The sequence below is a fragment of the Lepus europaeus genome, unplaced genomic scaffold (assembly GCF_033115175.1).
Source record: "Lepus europaeus isolate LE1 unplaced genomic scaffold, mLepTim1.pri SCAFFOLD_3_1, whole genome shotgun sequence".
NCBI lineage: Eukaryota > Metazoa > Chordata > Mammalia > Lagomorpha > Leporidae > Lepus > Lepus europaeus.
This window is the reverse complement of record NW_026909276.1, coordinates 5,566,369-5,573,308: the sequence shown is the minus strand read 5'-3', so window position 1 is coordinate 5,573,308 and position 6,940 is coordinate 5,566,369. Positions and strand designations below refer to the sequence as shown.

At 37.6% G+C, this 6,940-nt stretch overlaps 1 pseudogene; it reads left to right on the top strand.

Annotated features, from left to right (window-relative positions):
* Positions 1 to 4,861: 4,861 nt before the first annotated feature.
* Positions 4,862 to 5,236, top strand: LOC133755150 (small ribosomal subunit protein eS24-like; annotated as a pseudogene).
* Positions 5,237 to 6,940: the final 1,704 nt, after the last annotated feature.

Here is a 6,940-nt window from a genome sequence, read left to right as displayed (position 1 = left end):
GGATGAAAAGTTCTGTAGATATATGTTAGATCCATTTGGGCAATAGTGTCAATTAAATCTGTTGTTTCCTTGTTGATCATCTGTCAGGTTGATCTGTCTATTGCTGAAAGTGGAGTATTGAAGTCCCCCAGTACTATTGTATTGGAGTCTAAGTCTCCCTTTAAATTCCTTAACATATCTTTTAAATAACCTGGTGCCCTGTAATCAGGTGCATGTACATTTATAATAGTTACATCTTCCTGTTGAATTGATCCCTTAATCATTATATAGTGCCCCTCTTTATCTCTCTTAACAGTTTTTGTGTTAAAGTTTATTTTGTCTGTTATTAATATGGTTATGCCAGCTCTTTTTTTGGTTTCTGTTGGCATGGAATATCTTTTTCCAACCTTTCACTTTCAGTCTGCATGCATCTTTGTTGGAAAGACATGTTTCTTGTAAGCAGAAAATATATGGGTTTTGTTTTTTAATCCATTCAGCTAGTCTGTATCTTTTAACTGGAGAGTAGAGGCCATTACATTCAATGTGGCTATGGATAAGTAGTGACTTTGCCCTGCAATTTTTCAAAGATATTTCTAATATGTGCTTTGAACTTCCTGTGATCTTTTACTGGAAGATGTTTTTCCTTTACCTTCTGTCATATTGATGGCCATGTTTCTGTGTGTAACACATCTTTAAGCATCTTTTGCAGGGCTGGACAAGTGGTGACAAATTCTTTCAATTTCTGTTTGCTATGAAAGCTCTTTATTTTACCTTCATGCACAAATGAGAGCTTTGCAGGATATAATATTCTGGGCTGGCAGTTTTTCTCTCTTAGTGCCTGGGCTATATCTCGCCATTCTCTCCTAGCTTGTAGGGTTTTTGATGAGAGGTCAGCTGTGAGTCTAATTGGAGATCCTCTGAGAGTAATCTGACGTTTCTCTCTTGCACATTTTAGAATCTTTTCTTTCTGCTTCACTGTGGTGAGTTTAATTACAATGTGTCATGGTGAGGATCTTTTTGGGTCTTGTTTATTGGGGGTTCTATGTGCTTCTTATATTTGGATATTTCTTTCCTTCTCCAAACCCAGGAATTTTTCTGCTAGTATCTCACTAAAAAGGCTTTCTAATCCTTTCTCTCTCTCCATTCCTTCAGAAACTCCTAGAACCAAAATGTTGGTTTTTTTAATAGTATCCTGTAGACTCCCAACAATATGTTTTAGATTTCTAATTTCCTCTTCTTTTCTTTGGTTTAACTGTATACCTTCCTGTGCTCTGTCTTCTAGGTCCGATATTCTCTCTTCTTCCTCACTGATTCTGTTTTTAAGGCTCTCAAATGTGTTTTTCATTTGTTCTATTGAATTCTTTATTTCATTTTGATTTCTCTTCAGTATCTCAATTTCATGTTCTATTAAATTCCTCATTTCATTTTGATTCCTCCTTAAGATTTCATTTTCATGAGAGAGATTTTCTGTCCTGTCCTGAATGAATTTCTGTAGTTCATGCATTTGTTTTTCATTTTTTTTTTGACAGGCAGAGTGGACAGTTAGTGAGAGAGAGTGAGAGAGAGTCAGGGAGAACATTCTTCCTTTGCCGTTGGTTCACCCTCCAATGGCCGCTGTGGCCTGTGCACTGCAGCCAGCGCACCGCACTGATCCGGCAGGAGCCAGGTGCTTATCCTTGTCTCCCATGGGGTGCAGGGCCCAAGCACTTGGGCCATCCTCCACTGCACTCCTGGGCCACAGCAGAGAACTGGCCTGGAAGAAGGGCAACTGGGACAGAATCCAGCACTCCAACCGGAACTAGAACCCGGTGTGCTGGCACTGCAGGCAGAGGATTAGCCTATTGAGCCACAGTGCTGGCCACTGCATTTGTTTTTGATAACTTCTAAATGTTCTTATCATAAATTTTTTGAATTCCGTATCTTCTATTTCTTCTATCTCATCATCTTCATATTCTTGTATTCAAGTGTCATGTTCATTTGGGAGCTTCATAATGTCTTCCTTTTTCTTATTTCCTTGGTTTTTGTGTCTTTTCTTTGGCATTGTGGATATATTCTTTGGTTTCTTCTTTTTTTCTTGCTGTGGTGGCTTTTTCATTATACTATGTCTCTAGATTAAGTGGACTATCTGCTTTTCATAAATCTCTAGAGGCTGTGGTAGGTGTGGCCAGAGAGCACTGTTCAGTTCTTCAGGGTTAAGGGTGTGCCAAAGGTGACACACCCAGGTTTGGTGTGGTAAATCTTCTCTCCCTCTTTTTTTTTCTTTTTATTCAGAAGGGAAGTAATTCTGCTCAGTTGAGCTCTTCTCCTTGGTAGCAATCAGTGCCTGAGCACTAGCCCCTGTGGGTGCAATATTCATCTGCTCTGTCCCAAGGACCACACAAAAGATCTGTGCAGTCCTCACTGTAAGCTCAGATTCCTCTGCAATGTCTTTCACCGGGTAGCCAGTGTGGCCCATGCTTGTGGCATCTCCCACTAAGACTACTCAAGTCTCAGCCACACTGTGAGTTATACCACACACACACAGGTTTTTCTTCACTGTCCCAGTTCATAAGCTCCACACATTCACTAGGTCTTAGTCTCCTGTTATTACTCCTCACCAGAGTAAGGTTTTTCTGTTTGGCTGATTGCTGGGTGCAGCCCCAAGCTGGCGCAGCTGTTACATATGTCCAAAATGGTGCCTGCTCTATTGGCTCCTAGGCTTTTGTAAGGTGATTGGAGAGATAGAATCATGTCTGTACTGTCCCTTTTATTTTTTCTCTCCTCTAGTTAAGCTGGTGTTTTTTTCCCCCATGGGGCTTCAAGCCTTGTTCCCTTTAGGCTCTTCCTGCCACTTTTCTGCCAGTGTCTCAGGCTACTGTGGTTTTATCTCACCTCTCCTTCCAGTGCAGGTGCAGAGCCTCTCAACAGCTAGAGTCCCAAGCTGTGGGTACTTGTGCCCTCCACATAGGTCAACTGTGTCCCTCTAATTATGCAAGAGTTTCCTCTGTTGTTTTTTTCCTAATTCTTCCCTGAGACTACACTATCTTCACTTTTATTAATCTGCCTTCTCCTGGTCTTTCAGTAAGCTCCCTTCTTATTACTCCATCTTGGCTCCTACTGATTTTTTAATATTGAACCATCCATGCATACCAGAGATAAATCCCACTTGGTTGGGGTAAATGATTTTTCTGATGTGTTGTTGGACTTGTTTGGCTAGAGTTTTGTACAGAATTTTTGCATTTGTGTTCATGGGAAATTGGTCTGTAGTTCTCTTTCTCAGTCGCGTCTTTTTCAGGTTTAGGGATTAAGGTGATGTTGGCTTCATAGAAAGAACTTGGGAGAATTCCCTCCATTTCAATTATTTTGAATAGCTTGAGAAGAACTGGAATTAGTTCTTTAATGTCTGGTAGAATTCAGCAGTAAAGCCATCCAGTCCTAGGTTTTTCTTTGTTTAGAGAGCCTTTATTAATGATTCAATTTCTGTCTTCATTATGGGTCTGATTAGGTTTTCTGTGTGTTCATGGCTCAATTTCGGTTGGTTGCATGTGTCTAGGAATCTATCCATTTCTTCTAGGCTTCCTAGTTTGTTGGCATACAGCTCTTTGTAGTAATTTCTGAAGATTCCTTTTATTTCTATGGTGTCTGTTACATTCCCTCTTTCATGTCTAATTTTATTAATTTGGGTCTTCTTTTTTTTTGCTCGTTCAGCCAATGATGTATCAGTTTTATTTTTTTCAAAAAATCTTCTCTTCATTTTGCTGATATTTTGTATTTTTGTTTCAATTTTGTTAATTTCTTCTCTAATTTTAATTATTTCTTTCTCCTACTGGTTTTGGGTTTGGTTTGCTGTTTTTTTTTGTTTTGTTTTGTTTTGTTTTTTTGAGATCCTTGAGATGCATTGATAGCTCATTTATTTTTTGTTTTCCCAATTTCTTTATGTAGGCACCATTTGCAATGCCACAATGCTGGCCCCGGAAATGGAATTTTGAAATCCATATATACAACAAATTTTTGAATTTTGTATGAAATATTTATGCTATTAAAATTATAAATGGATTTCAAAACACATCTTTAATTCCATTCTTCCATGCATTATCCAAAGTACAATTATATATATGTATTCTATTTTTTGCCATAATTTCAATATTGCGTGCTGATCAGTGATTATAACATGCACAAAATTTATTTTGAGGAACAACAGATTTTTTTCTTAGTACTTGAAGGTTAACTAGTAGAATCTTATTTTATGAAACTTTTTACCATGTTTGATCTGTTCTTTCACAGTAAGAACATTCCAAATTTATGTCATAGTATTGTTTTTGTAATATCAACTTGTTTTCATCAGATTAGTTCTTGTGAATATGAGACTGCTGTGAAAGTATATAAAAAATCACAGCTATTTTATCTTATTTGTGGACTGTAACTTTATGAATAAGGTATCACTCTTTTTTATTAAAGATTTATTTTATTTGTTTGAAAGACAGAGTTACAGAGAGAGGTAGAGACATAGAGAGAGGTTTTCCATCTGCTGGTTCACTCCCTAGATGGTTGCAACTGCTGGAGCTGAGCTGATCCAAAGCTAGGAGCCAGGAACTTCTTCTGGGTCTCCCACATGGGCACAGGGGCCCAAACACTTGGGCCATCTTCTACTGCTTTCCCAGGCCATAGCAGAGAGCTGGATCAGAAGAGGAGCAGCCAAAACTAGAACTGGCAACCATATGGGATGCCAGCACTTCAGGCCAGGGCTTTAAACTGCTGCACCACAGCGCCAGCCCCAGGTATCACTCTTTATACCTTTTGTCTCAGTTGAATTGAATTATATTTTATTTGAGATTTATAGCAATATAGTAGCATTTTTCTTTTTGTAGTGATCAGCTGACATAATGAATGACACAGTACTATTTGTACCAGGAAGTTCATGACTAACTGACCACTTCAGAGGGAACAAATGGTCATTGACGTGCTCCACTCTGGGAAGGCAACTGTTCCACAGAGATTTGGGAAAAACTAACCAAAATGTGCTAGATAACTCCTGATGGCATCTTTGTATTTGGTTTTAGAACCCATTTTGGCGGTGGCAAGACAATGGACTTTGGTATGATTTATGATTCCTTGGATTATGTTAAAAAATGAATCCAAACATTGACTTGCAAGACATGGCCTGTATGAGAAGAAAAAGATCTCAACACAACAGCAACAGGAGTGTAACAACACATTGAAGGAGTTCAGGGGAACTGCCAAAGCCAATATTAGTGCTGGCAAAAAGCTGAAGGAGTAAAGATTTTGTAGTGACTTTATGGGATTTTGTGAATTTTTCATAAAAATTAATAAACTGTAAAACTTTAAAAAAAATAAATGTATGGAGTGAACTGTGGGGTACTAGTGCTTTACTCAGTTAAATGATGCAGGAGAAACTACAAAGAAGAAATGATGACAGTCTACAGTGACTACTTTGTGCTGCAAATACTAGAGTGTGGGGCAATTATTAGCTCAATCTCAGGCACAGCCATGTTCTAGCTTTTCCTTTTCATGCACTGTTTATTCTAGCAAATTGCACTTGGATGATGAAGTCCAACCAGTGGTTGGAATACTTTTTTTCTGTAACCCAATCATCCCCTCACAGCAGCAGTGCTTTAAAGAAAGTTTTCCAGGTTCTCTGCCAAGCATACCTTGAAGGATCTCATCAAATAATAAAACTTTTATACATTTCTTGTCAAAGTTGAGTCACTGATACCATTATTCTCATAAAAATATTACTAATCTTATCTTTGAATTTTATTTTGTATTTCTTCTTTTGGCACCACAGTTTTTATTTGAACCTTCAAAGAATATAAAGAGGTGATGACATCTGATGCCAAACCATGCCAGTGATAATAAAGGAACAGCAAAACAATTAACAACAAAAAGAAAATTATTTAAAAAACAAACATGTCACATTTTGCAGCAGTGCTCTGGCAGCATTGGCAAGTATTTCTGGTCAACTTCTTCAAAAATGAGGGATTTGAACAACTCCCTGATCGGAGCAAAGGTACTACCACATTTGCCCCTGAGAGTTTACATTCTGAGTCACTACATGTCACACTGCTCCACTCAGCAGACTTTGTAAATTTGATCTTCATAAGTAACTGTATTGTGCATGATTACAATGAGAATAGACTAAAAACACAACAGATAATGGCAGAAAAGTAAACCAAGCATCCTGTTAGGCATCAGGAGATCACTGCTGGCCAGGTCCTTCATGTTATCAGCTTCAAGAAAAACTCTGATATTCATTTCTCAGCAAACCCAACATTCAGAAGCTTACCGAGCAGGTTCAAGTCAAAGGTTTTAGAGATAGTCTTCCCCTTCTTGCCCTATTCTTTTTATTTTTATTTTTTGGTAAATATTTCAGACAAAACATGAAATCAAACTCTGCTTTATATAAAAACTGAATTTTTTTAGACTTTTATTTAATGAATATAAATTTCCAAAGTACAGCTTATGGATTACAATGTCTCCCCCCACACATAACTTCCCTCCCACCTGCAACCCTCCCCTTTCCCACTCCCTCTCCCCTTCCATTCACATCAAGATTCATTTTCAATTCTCTTTATATACAGAAGATCAGTTTAGTATATATTAAGTAAAGATTTCAACAGTTTGCCCCCACATAGCAACACAAAGTGAAAAATACTGTTGGAGTACTAGGTATAGCATTAAATCAAAATGTACAGCACATTAATGACAGAGATCCTACATGATATTTTTTTAAAAAATTGATTAATTTTCTATGTAATTTCCAATTTAACACCAAGTTTTTTTTCATTTTCAATTATCTTTATATACAGAAGATTGATTCAGCATATACTAAGTAAAGATTTCATCAGTTTGCACCCACACAGAAACACAAGGTGTAATAATACTGTTTCAGTACTAGTTATAGCATTACTTCACATTGGACAACACATTAAGGACAGATCCCACATGAGACGTAAGTACACAG